At 39.6% G+C, this 13363-nt stretch overlaps 1 non-coding gene across 1 annotated transcript; it reads right to left on the bottom strand.

Annotated features, from left to right (window-relative positions):
* Positions 1 to 2099: 2099 nt before the first annotated feature.
* LOC127077393 (small nucleolar RNA R71) lies at positions 2100 to 2206 on the bottom strand. The gene has a single exon (XR_007787209.1). It is a non-coding gene; the product is annotated as a small nucleolar RNA R71 (small nucleolar RNA).
* Positions 2207 to 13363: the final 11157 nt, after the last annotated feature.

Here is a 13363-nt window from a genome sequence, read left to right as displayed (position 1 = left end):
AAAAGAAGAAGAAACAAATGAGAAAGCACAGGAAAAAGCAGAAAACCAGAATGCAGAAATTGTTGATGTGACGACCGTCACAGCTTCATGACGACCGTCACGATCTAGCCTGTGACGACCGTCACAGGCCCATGATGAGCGTCACGCGGCCAGAATTTACGCTTTGAAACAGTCAATCACAGCACCCAAACATACCTAAAATCTCTCCAACAGCAAGACTCCCCCGGATTCCTCATTCAAACCAGTCCTCCTTAAATTCCTCAACCGCCAAGACCTAAAGGAGCAATATATAAAGGACCAAAGTTGGAAAATTGGGGACGCCTACATCTACACTTACGCTCTGCAATTAATTTTTACAGCTTTCTAGCTTTTTAGTTATTTTCTTTTCAGCAACTTTGTTTCCGTTGCCTTAATTCATTCGCCATTCTTTTTAGAATTCCTTTTTCCCTTTTCCTTTCCGTTTTCCAGTTAGCCATAGTAGTAGTTTCCTACACTGGGGAACTACTACACTTTATTTAATTTTAGTAAGCAATTTATATTGAAGAAGCAGAAGCCTACCAACTTGTGGAGGACTGCTCAAGTACTCCAAGATTCGCCATACTCTGTTACTTCAATTGCCAGGTTTTTATTAAATTATCATTATTATTGCCCAATTATTATTATAATTATGTTTGCCGTAATGTTGATCTGTTTATGCTATGTGTTTTCCTTATTTAACATGTCCGGCTAAATTACCGGTGTCGGTATGTAGCAATTTAATTAAATGGGATTTAATAATAATCGGTGAAAACTCTTTTTCTCAAACAATCTTTTAGGCTGAGGTTTTTAATTTAAATTTTATTAAATTTATCACAAAAGCGTGAGAAGCTATTTAATACAATTTTGCCACGAGAGTGGGAAATTAACTAAGGTGAGAACCAACAATCGCGAGAGCGTGAGGCTCGAGCTGGATAGTAAAAATTAGGCATTGAGTTTAAAAACAGCGAGAGCACTTTAAAAGCAATTAGAACTTATTTATTTTCAAAAAGTAATTTTAACTTCAAATGGGACAGCGAGAGCGTACATTCTGACTTAAAGTTATAGGCTGAATCAACAATCACGAGAGTGTGAGATAAAGCTTTTTAAATAAATATTTTCTATTGAGAGATATTTGGCATTTAAACTATTCATCGGTGCCTTATCGAATCCCTGACAATTAATGCTTTGCATACTAATTCCTTCCATCAATTCTTTCTTAAAACTTAATTTCCCGTAGATTTACTATTCTGCACCCGAACTTCTACTAATCATTCCCTTAGCTAAACATAGTGATGTTAGTAACACTAGTTTTACCATAGGTCCCTGTGGGATCAATATCTTTTAAAGCTAAAATGACTGGACTGTGCACTTGCAGTAAAGTACCCGATAGACTATATTTTATATATAGTCACGACAAGCATTATGTTTTTAGCGCCGTTGTCGGGGACCTGTTTTAGTCGAATAGTGTGATTCTTTCGTTGCACGATATAGACTAAGGTAAAAATAAAAACTAATCTTCTTTCCCTTATTTCCATGATTGTATGCCAAGTACTCGCTCACAAGGCGGTAACTTAGCACCACCAGTCCCAAAATTAGAACGTTTCTTATACGTAAGATGCCGAATACACGAATATCAAAAAAAGTACGATATTCCCGATATACTATCTCCTATTAAACCAGAAGAAAAACCAACCATGGCTGAAGAAGGACCACAGAATCGTCCTCTTAAATTCTACGCTACCCCGTCTCAATAAGAACCTCACAACAGCATTGCTGCCCCCGCTATCAATCGAAACGATTTCGAGCTGAAACCCTCAATATTATCAGCCGTCCAACAACACCAATTTGCTAGAAATCCTACGGACAATCCTAATGAAAACCTGACCAAGTTTGTGCAGTATGCAGATACTATTAAGGCGAATGGTGTATCTCAAGATGCGATAAGACTGCGCCTCTTTCCTTTCTCAATAGGAGACAGAGCTTGGGCTTGGTTGCAATCCTAGCCCTCCAACTCAGTTACAACATGGGAAGAACTGAAGAACGTTTTATTATCCTGATATTTTCCGCCAAGAAAAACTGCTATGCTGAGAGCTCAAATCAACAGATTTCGACAAAAAGATGTAGAATCTCTCTACAAAGTGTGGAAGAGATACAAGGACATGATGAGGATATGTCCACATCACGGTCTCGAAGACTGGGTGATCATTCACACATTTTATAATGGGCTTCTGTATAACACAAGACTGACAGTAGACGCTGCCGCGAACGGTGCACTTATGGACAAGCCATACAACAAAGCCTATCAACTCATTGAAAACATGGCCCAAAACCATTGCCAATGGGGAGGTGACAGAACTCCAGTGGAAAAGTCCCAAACAAAGGGTGGAATGTACGAAATCAGTAGCCTTGACCATGTTCATGCAAAGGTTGATGCCCTTGTTCAAAAATTAGATAACTTGACCATACCACCCGCAACCACCGTGGCTGCTGTAACTCCAAACTGTGAGTTATGTGGAAACCCTGGACACATTGCACAAGAATGTCAAATATTAGCAGGAGTCCCTACCAATCAAGTAAACTACACACAAGGAAATCCCTATTCGAATACCTACAACCTAGGTTGGAAAAACCATCCTAATTTCTCGTATAAGAATAACAACTCCCTGTATGCACCTGGCCAAGCACCAGCTGTTCCGCCTAGATATCAAAAGCCAGCTAATAATGCTCCTAACATCCCTAGGAAGTCAAATCTCGAATTAATGATGGAAAGCTTCATAGCTACCCAAGCTCAGACAAACAAAGACTTCTTGAACCAAAACATACATACTAGCGAGCAACTTAAACAACTAGCAAGCAAAGTAGACGCCTTAGCCACCCACAATAAAATGCTTGAAACACAGATTTCACAAGTGGCTCAACATCAAGCATCTACAACCGCTCCAGCTGGAACATTTCCTGGACAAGCGCAACCTAATCCAAAAGGATACGCAAATGCCGTTATACTGAGGAGTGGAAAAGAAATAGACGGACCCGTAGATCCAACACTCCAAAACCCTGCCATGTACCAAAAACCAGATAAAACCTCAAATAAGAAGGTGAATGAACCAAAGGAAACGAAAGATAATACCCAAGAGGCCGAAGAGAAAGAGAAACCTTATGTGCCTCCACCTCCTTATAAACCACCCATTCCGTATCCCCAAAGACTCAAAAATTCTAAAACTGCGAGTCAATTTAGGAAATTTGTTGAACTTCTGAAGCAACTAAACCTTACAATACCCTTTATAGAAGCCATCACATAAATGCCCTCCTATGCCAAATTTCGTAAGGAAATCCTATCTAATAAGAAAAAGATTTAGGATAACGAAACAATTACACTTACTGCCGAGTGTAGCGCAATAATCCAGAATAACATGCCTCCCAAACTAAAAGACCCAGGTAGTTTTTCCATAACCTATGTCATTGGAAAATTCGTCATAGACAAAGCTCTATGCGATCTAGGAGCCAACATTAATGTAATGCCCTTAACCATCTATAAAAGGCTTAGTATGGGAGAATTAAGACTGACCAAGATGTCTGTTCAATTAGCTGACCGCTCAATCAAATATCCTGTCGGTATACTAGAGAGTGTCCCCGTACGTGTAGGACAATTCTATATTCCTATAGACTTCATAATCATGGACATCAAAGAACATGCCAATACACCTATCATACTAGGAAGGCCATTCTTGGCTACCGCCGGAGCCATAATAGACGTAAAGATAGGTAAGGTGACATTCGAAGTTGGAGAGGAAAAGGTTGAATTCATCTTGACCCAATTCTTACAAGCGCCAGCTATAGACGACACCTGTTATCTACTTGATGTCATAGAAGAGTGCGCGAGAGAGATGGAGATGCAAGAAACCACATACTTTGATATAATGAAATCCAAATCCCTCCAATATTTGAAGATGATAATTGGCATGAACCATACCAAAATGAAAGTCTAAGCGAATGCTTAGCACTTACACACAACCACATGCCATGCCCAAAGAAACCTGACTTGGAATTAAAAGCACTACCAAAGAACCTAAGATACGAATTCCTAGACACTGAAATGAAAAGACCAGTAATAGTCAACGCGGACTTGGGACAGATGGAAACTGAAAAGTTACTAGATGTCTTAAGAAAATATCCAACTGCGTTAGGATATAACATCGCCGATCTAAAAGGAATAAGTCCTTTTATATGTATGCATCACATTATACTGGAGGAAGATTGTAAAACCTCTAGAGAACACCAAAGAAGGATCAACCCAATCCTAAGTACGATAGTCAAGGACGAAGTAAAGAAACTTCTAGATGCTGGTATCATATACCCGATCTCCGATAGTCAATGGGTTAGCCTCGTTCATGTAGTACCCAAAAAAGGGGGTGTTACAGTCGTTAAGAACGAGAAGGGTGATCCCATAGCACAAAGAGTTGTGACCGGGAGTAGAATGTGCATCGACTATAGAAAACTAAACAAAGCCACTCGGAAAGATCATTTCCCTCTACCCTTCATTGACCAAATGCTTGAACGATTGGCTAAGCAGTCTCACTTCTGCTATCTAGACGATTATTCAGGATTCTTTCAAATCCCAATCCATCCTGATGACCAAGAAAAGACTACCTTCATATGCCCTTATGGTACATTCGCCTATCGACGAATGCCATTTGGATCATGCAATGCTCCCATAACATTTCAAAGATGCATGATGGCAATCTTCGCCGATTTTATAGACGACATCATGGAGGTCTTTATGGACGATTTTTCTATTTGTGGGCAGAGTTTTGAAGGATGTCTATCAAACCTTGAAATGGTACTCGAAAGATGCGTAAAGGTAAACCTCGTTCTAAACTGGGAGAAATTCCATTTCATGGTCCAACAAGGAATCGTGTTAGGTCACGTGGTATCTGACAGAAGAATTAAAGTAGACAAAGCTAAGATCGAAATCATAGAGAACCTTCAACCTCTGAAAACCGTTCGAGAAATACGAAGCTTTTTAGGATACGCCGGTTTCTACTGAAATTTCATTAAAGATTTCTCGAGAATCACCAAGCCACTTACAGGATTATTAATGAAAGACGCTGATTTCATCTTTGATGAAAAATGCTTAAAAGCGTTCAATGATCGCGACTTTATGAGTCGAATTTGGGGTACAAACTGCAAGTGCACAGTTCTATCGCGTAGTTTTAAAAGATATCGATCCCACAGGGACTTATGAATCGATATACCGTTATCTAAGGTTACTTCGTAAAGCTAAGGTGAATAATGGTTGATTGTTTGGGGGCGAAGCTAAAAACTAAACTAAGATCTAGATTAAATATTAATAAAGCGGATATCGGTATGTAGTTCGTCGTAATTAGGGAATCAATTCTTTGTCGGTTTCTTGGTTTTAAAATAAATCGTTTCAGTTAACTTTATTGATTAAAGGTTTTATCTCAAACTCTCGCTCTGTTGAATAAACCATGATTTTATGTTAATGTAGCTGTCACTTATAATTAAGTCAAAAACCACTTTTTGAAAGCAATAAAGTTGCAGAAACTCTTTTTAAGAAAACACTGACCGTTTTAAACACCCTTATCTCAAACTCTCGCTCTGTTGACTTAGGTTATACAATTAAACCCGAATGCTTAACTCTCGTCCTCACATTCAATCTTTAAAAATACTTTTTGGAAAATGTCAGAATTTAATTAACTCTAAAACTTGCTCTCGCCCTGATCTAGAATTAATGCCTAATTTACACTGTCCAGTTAAAACCTCAAACTCTCGCTCTATTGATTTTAACTTCTTTATGTCTTCTACTTTTGTAAAAAATACTTGTTATTAAACCTGTAAATTGAGACCGTAAAAAGATTGATTTTAATTTTAAATTTAATTAGACCGACTTAGTCTTGATCCCTTATTCCGCTTACTTTACATACCGATATCTAGGCGAATTAGCCAGACATACTAAACAAACAAAAATATATATCATGCATAAACAGACTCATCCCAGGCAGATAATATAAATAAGTAATAAAACAAAGCATTAAATAATAATTAAAGAACCTGAATGCGTTAAACAATAGTCTTGAACACTCCACCACAAGCCGGTAGGATTTGTTCTTGGATTCTTCAATTAAACAACAAATTAAAACGAAGGAAATAAAAACTAGATTCTAACGTAAGGTTAGATCCGGTAAAAGTTGCACAATAGTTTCCGGTGTAGAAACTATTGTGCGAAAAGAATTAATTAAATGCTAAAAAGGAAAGTATAAATTGCAAGGGGAATAGTGTAGAACTTGTAAAAAATAAATAAAGAAACAATACTAAAATTGCTGGAAAAGAAAATAAGCCAAAGCGGCAAAGGAAAAAATTGGAAAAGCCTCGGAACCCCTTTAGGTTTTCCAAAGTGGCTATTTATATTGGTGTCATTAGGTAACTGTCTGCTGCCAAAAGGTCTTCAACGTAGCTAATTGCATGGCGTGGATATAGGGCCCAACACTCCTCAACGTCTCTTCAAGTCTCTGAGGCGTTACTTGCGCCCAAAAAGTAGGGGAATGGTGTGACGTTCGTCACATTATGTGTGACGTTCGTCACAAGGCTGTTTTGCGTGACGCTCGTCACGCCCTCTGTGACGTCCGTCACAGGTACAACGTTTGTGTTTTGCGCTTTGGGCTGGGCTTTGGCATTTGGTTCTTTTTCTCTCCTTTTTGCACCTCCTTTTCTTCCATTTTTACTAGTGCTTCAAAATAAACCACCTGAGACAAATAGGAAGAAAATACCGCGTAATATCTTATAAAATGAAGTGAACTGAAATAAATAATAATAAAATTTGATTGAATTAAGTCCAAAAATATGATATAATTTCGTGTTATCATTCAACCAACTAAAAACATCTTTAATCACCGCACCCATAATGCAACCACCTGACTGGAGATTACCTTTCGAAATCATGTGTGATGCGAGTGATTACGCAGTAGGCGCAGTACTAGGACAAAGAAAGGATAAGAAGCTTCATGCTATTTACTATGGAAGTAAAACACTAGATCCAGCCCAAATGAACTACGCCACCACTGAAAAAGAACTTCTAGTCGTCGTGTTCGCTTTGGACAAATTCCGTTCCTACCTAGTAGGGGCGAAAATTATCATCTATACCGACCATGCCGCTATTAGATATCTGTTAAGTAAGAAAGATGCCAAACCAAGACTTTTAAGATGGATCCTTCTCTTACAAGAATTTGACTTAGAGATAAAAGATAAGAAGGGTACTGAAAACGTAGTAGCATACCACTTATCACGAATCGAAGGGAATAAACCTGAACAAATCCCAATTAACGATGATTTCCCTTATGAACGACTCATAGCCCAAATGGAAAGCGATATGTCTGAACTAACATTAAACGATACAAAAATAGAAGAATCCGTGGAAGAAATACATGCAAATGCAACTCTGCCATGGTATGCTGATTTTGTCAACTACCTAGCTGTCGGAGTACTTCCACCGGACCTATCTTACCAACAAAAGAAGAAATTCTTCCATGACCTAAAACAATACTACTGGGATGAACCTCTACTTTTCAAAAGAGGTACCGACGGTATTTTTCGTCGATGTGTTCCTGAGGATGAAATAGATGATATAATCTCTCATTTCCATTCCGCTCCCTATGGAGGGCATGCAAGTACCTCAAAGACCTGTACTAAGATCCTGCAATCAGGCCTCTTTTGGCCCACTTTATGGAAAGATGTCCATAACGCGGTTATAAAATGCGACCGGTGCCAACACACTGGAAACATCTCTAGACGTGATGAAATGCCACAAACAGGAATCTTAGAAGTGGAAGTCTTCGATGTATGGGGGATTGACTTCATGGGACCATTCTCAGCTTCTTTTGGTAATAAGTACATACTCGTCGCGGTCAACTATGTTTCAAAATGGATCGAGGCTGTAGCCTCTCTGACAAATGACACACGAGTAGTGATTAAGTTATTCAAGAACATTATCTTTCCCAGATTCGGTGTGCCAAAACTAGTAGTTAGTGACGGTGGCTCCCACTTCATATCGAATATCTTTGGAAAACTTCTTCTGAAGTATGGAGTTCGACACCGTGTAGCAACACCTTATCACCCTCAAACTAGCGAGCAAGTTGAAGTTTGAATCGAGAAATAAAACAAATTCTAGAGAAGACTGTAGGAATATCCAGAAAAGACTGGTCATCTAAACTAAACGAAGCTATGTGGGCCTACAGGACGACTTACAAAACCCCAATAAGAACCATAACCTTTAAACTAGTCTATGGTAAATCATGTCACCTCCCTGTGGAATTAGAACATAAAGCATATTGGGCAATTAAGACCCTAAATATAAACTACACTTCCGCAGGCGAGAAACGAATTTTGGACATTCACGAATTGGAAGAGCTGAGATTGGACGCCTATGAGAATGCCAGGATATAAAAGAGCGAACCAAAAGATGGCATGACAAACGCATTTCTAGGAAGGAGTTTAATGTCGGCGACATAGTGCTACTATTTAATTCAAGACTTAAACTTTTTCCAGGAAAACTTAAATCTAGGTGGTCCGGCCCTTTCGAGATCACCAAAGTCCTCAAAAGCGGTGCGATAGAAATAAAAGGTAAGAATAGTGAACCTTTTATAGTAAACGGGCAGCGATTAAAGCACTATCATAATATCAAAAATCGACACTATTCGAACAGTCTCAGACTCATAGAGCTGCCCGCTCAACCCCAAACCTAGTACATCGCGACGCTACTATCGAACTTACGACATTAAACAAAGTGCTTAGTGGGAGACAACCCACCTTTTTTTGTTATCTTTATTACAACCTATTTTCCTTCTTTGATTTTCTTCTTTATTTTGTTTGCTCCTCTCTTCTTGATTTTTTGCAGTCATTCTTGTTGCTTCTAGTTACTAACTTAGACATATTGGACCCTGATAAACAGGAAAATTACTAACTAGTTAGTTACTTACTTTCATCATGCAACAAGTAGAAACAGTTTTCAGAGGCAGAGTTCAAAGAAGGCGGTATGATTATCTAGCTCGGAAGGATATGGCATTGACCATTTATTATGATGGACCTACCATGGATAAGTTAGGTATCCGAGAGAGCATCCTATTTATGTTTAACCAGCTTGGGTGGGAGAACGCAGCCATTAAGAGACGCTTTATCACGTATGTAGCGGGGTATTCGTTACCATTAGAGATATTGACTAAATCCAAGGTAAATCATACAAGTCGAGTCGCCACCGCACTTCTATTTATCCAAAGGAATGGTTAGAAAGCGAACAAAAACCTAAAAGTTTTATCGAATCAAAAACTAGTAAAAATGTCAGAGATCTGGGTAAGGGGGTTGGTTATTCAATGGGAAGGTATTAGGCACCCAAAGCATCCTAGGTACTCCTAGGGAGCCCTTTTCACATTTGTTGCAAAGGTTGTTGTTTTTTTTTTTGAAAATTTATTTGTGCAAACATGATTGAAAGGATGAGAAAAGTGTATATGTTTATCTAATGTACTACTTACTAAAAGAAGGGTCAAAAGAAAATGACTCGCACGGACGTCGCATCCACTACATACGTATCTCATCTGAATCTGAGAATCAGAGTCTTCGTAGCTCGGATACCTATGGGTTGAAGAGGAGTGTGCTCACTAAGACATCGCGTCTTATGCCTTTGTATCTCATTTGGGATGAAAATCAGAGCAAAACGTAGTTCGACCAACTACGGGTTAAGGGTTGAACGACATTACTACGCAATCTACCGGATGCTCGACCTTTGGAGACTTACTCGCCTGTAGTAGAAGGAGTAAACGTGTTCTTAGGAGAAGAAAAATCAATGAAAAAGGGTAACAAGGATAAGACCTCATAGCTCTTAACCCTGGACAGGGCGAGCTCATGACAAAAAGTGGGGATTCAGAAAGGTGGAACCCTCTCCACTGACCGACCGGACAAAAGTAACACACAAGAACATTGCCTCCTATCGAGGTCTTCCAGCTAAGAAAACAGTAAAATATGGGAAAGAGGTAAAAGTACCACACGGATAAAGATCCGAAATAACAGTAGTTAAGGGTACAGGAAACCCAGAGATCTCGAGCTAATACCATCAAGGAAAGTGAGTCAGTACAGGTAATCGGAATAAACCTCCAGGTGGTATCCCACAAATAAAGTGGAACACCAGGCAAGCCATCTCTGCAAGAGTCATGTGAGCCCTCACAAAAAAAAACTCAACAAACAGGTTAGAGATAAAAGATAGGGTAATCAAGGGTTAACATGAATCTTGCCATTAAAGTTCACAAAAAGCTCACAAAAAGCAACCAAGGGCAGGAGGCCTAAACCTCTTGTCAAACAAATGCATTAAAAGGGTATCAAAAATTTCAGGTTGAAAGTATTAAGTAGTGGAAATAGGGCAAACCTGATTGGAGAGGTTGATTGAAATTGAGTTGCACCCGTGAGTTTGCAGAAGAATCTGAGGGTTTATATGAGATGGAATTGGCTCTTTGTAGATGAGTTCCCTTCAGTCTCTAGAGGTTGCTCTGAACTCTGTTAGCTCTTCTCTCACTATATTTTTCCTGCCAGGGTAATAGGAATGGAATTCTTTTTTGTTTCACTGAAACTCTGAATTTATAACCTGATTTTTGTGGACCTGTGGGCTCAAATGAGAGAGGCCCAAGTCCAAAATTTTTCTGTTTTATTTACTTATTTATTATTATTTTTCTTTATTTTTTCGTTATTTTTTTTAAAACGTGGGCTTCGCCTTGCGAGCATGACAGATCAAGAAATTCCTTTGAGCGTAGGTAATTCTGGTGGCTTTTCTTGGGACTCGCAAAGCGACCCATTCTGCTCGCCTAGCGAGCATGACAGCTCATGAACAAACTTTTGCTCCTTCAAGATTAATGTTTTGACTGACGAATAAACCCCATTTGAACCTGTTGGAAGCATCTCAAGCCATTCCCTTGTGTTGACTGATCATCTAAAAAGAACCCACAAAGTGTCTTGGATGATACTCAAGCTTCAAACAAAAGATGTTAGTGACACATTTTTGTGCTTTTGGTTAGTAAACAAAAGTAAGAGAAACAATGATGTATAATTCAAGCATGCTTGTGATCTCAAACCAATCACAAGGAGTCCCACCCAAAGGCAAAGGGAACCAATATGCTAAAGATCCTTGAGGCAATGCAAATGCAATGTTATGATGCCATGAGGGATCTTAGGGTCAAAATTAGGGTCTTACAGATGCCCCTATTTAAGGTCATTCTAGCCGGAGAAGTGAACGTTAAAATCTTCGTCTCGACGGGGTAGAATGGGCTTAAATAATAACAAAGAGACGAATTTTGGTCCCTAAGAGACCTCATGATGCAAATGTAGGTATGAAAAAGGGTAGCACTCTGTGGAGATATGTGTCCACAAAAGCAAAGAAATCAGAAGCCACTGATAATCCATATGAGCAATTCACTCCATGGGACCAAGACCCTGGGGACTCTCCTGGGGATAGAAAAGGGATAAAAATGCGTGAGCAGGTCATGACTCAAAGCGTGGGGAACAAAATTCCAAAGGGAAAGGATCCACTAGAAAGACTCGAGCTGACTCGAAGATGCATGTATTGGGGAATATGCCAATACAGCAAAAAACTATCCACAACGGATACTTCGGATAAAATCCGGATGAAAATAATCCACTAAGGGACTTCGCTGGGGATGTCCACAAGGACACTCCTGGGGAAGCAGTGGGACGAGGTATTACCGGTTACTAGGTAATAAGCTCAAGGAGACATGTGATCTGAATGCCAGGTATGAGGGTGAGAGATACAACATGCTCAGGAAGAGATGAATATCCAAGACCGGTATAAGGGTGAGAGATATCAAAATTTCAAAACGTCTAAGGAAAACCTAAAAGGTATACTTCAACTCAGGGATTCTGACTCCACAGGGGACAAAAAGTCATAATAGGGAGCAGAGAGGAAGGAACACCAGGGATACCAGTTACTGGGCATATAATAGGTGACCAACCAAGGTGTGAATTGGGGAATATTCCCAAAACACTCATCATCCAAAAGAGGGCTAAAAGCAAACTCGATTATAGGATGGATATTCGACTCCACAAAGGGGATACGAATCTTACTCAACTGGGGAAGAACAAAAGGCTTCAGACCAGAGAGTGCATGAGATATACTATCTATTACCGTCAAAATGTAGATAATATACTCGCATGGACGATTATCCACAACCGGTTACTGGGTTAATAAAGGATAAATCGACCGAAAAGAAAAGGCATCGGGATACCGAAACTAGGTATATAATGATGACCAATTCAGGGGAGAAACAATCGTTACCAACAACAACAAGGTATACGAGAGATGACCCGCTGGGGATAAATTGCGTAATCAGGGCAATTATCCAAGCAGATGAGGGGATATCATCACCGAATATTGGATGAAGATAACTGTCATCAATTAAAGATGAGCAAAAATAGTTACTCTGCAAAAAGGGAAGAAATAGGGTTTACAACTACCGGTATGAGGGTAGAGAAACACAGACTCCGCCGAGGATAATAATTACTATTATTGAGAAATTATTCATTTACCACGGGGAAACAGGAAAAGAGTCTCAAGAGACCGATCTAGGATCAAACTAGATAGGCACACCAAATCAAGACTTGTCCCGGTGAGGATATAACTCAATGGGGAAAACCATCCCAGTATATGTGTTGGGAAGGAACAAAAACAATCAACATCCACGAGGATATAACCCGGTGGGGAATATGGAAGAAAGGATAGATGCTTTCTGCCTATGGAGATGACTCTATATGGAGAGATCAGACGCACACGTCTGCTTGGGGAAGTATATCACCAAATAGCAGGAGACAACAAACAACGATATATGGCAAGGAATGCAACATGAATATATGAATGTTATAATTATGCATGTATGCGCGTGGTTTATGTATGATGTATGTTGACAAACAGACATATTTAACACAACCAGGTCCATGAGTCAACCACCTGGTACTACATCTCAAGAGAGAAAGCCAAGTTCACCGGAGAGTATCCAATCTGCTGGGGATCGGAGATACCAGGAAGCAAAGAACTCTGTAGGGGATGAATCATCAATCATTCCAGCTGGGGACGAGAGTTATCACAGACAAGTTCCACCACACCAACAACTCTACTGGGGAATCTATCCGAGGAGATAAAGGATTTATCGGGATCAACCACCAAATACCGCTCTTGCCCAAAGAGATCCAAGCTGCTGAGGACGAAAGATTGCTACTCTGCTGAAGGGAAGAGAGGTGACTCTCAACAAGCAATCCACTTGGTAGGATAAACCACAAGGGG

The sequence above is a fragment of the Lathyrus oleraceus genome, chromosome 4, assembly GCF_024323335.1.
Source record: "Lathyrus oleraceus cultivar Zhongwan6 chromosome 4, CAAS_Psat_ZW6_1.0, whole genome shotgun sequence".
Lineage (NCBI taxonomy): Eukaryota > Viridiplantae > Streptophyta > Magnoliopsida > Fabales > Fabaceae > Lathyrus > Lathyrus oleraceus.
The sequence above is the reverse complement of the archived record's forward strand: the minus strand, read 5'-3'. Positions and strand labels throughout refer to the sequence as shown.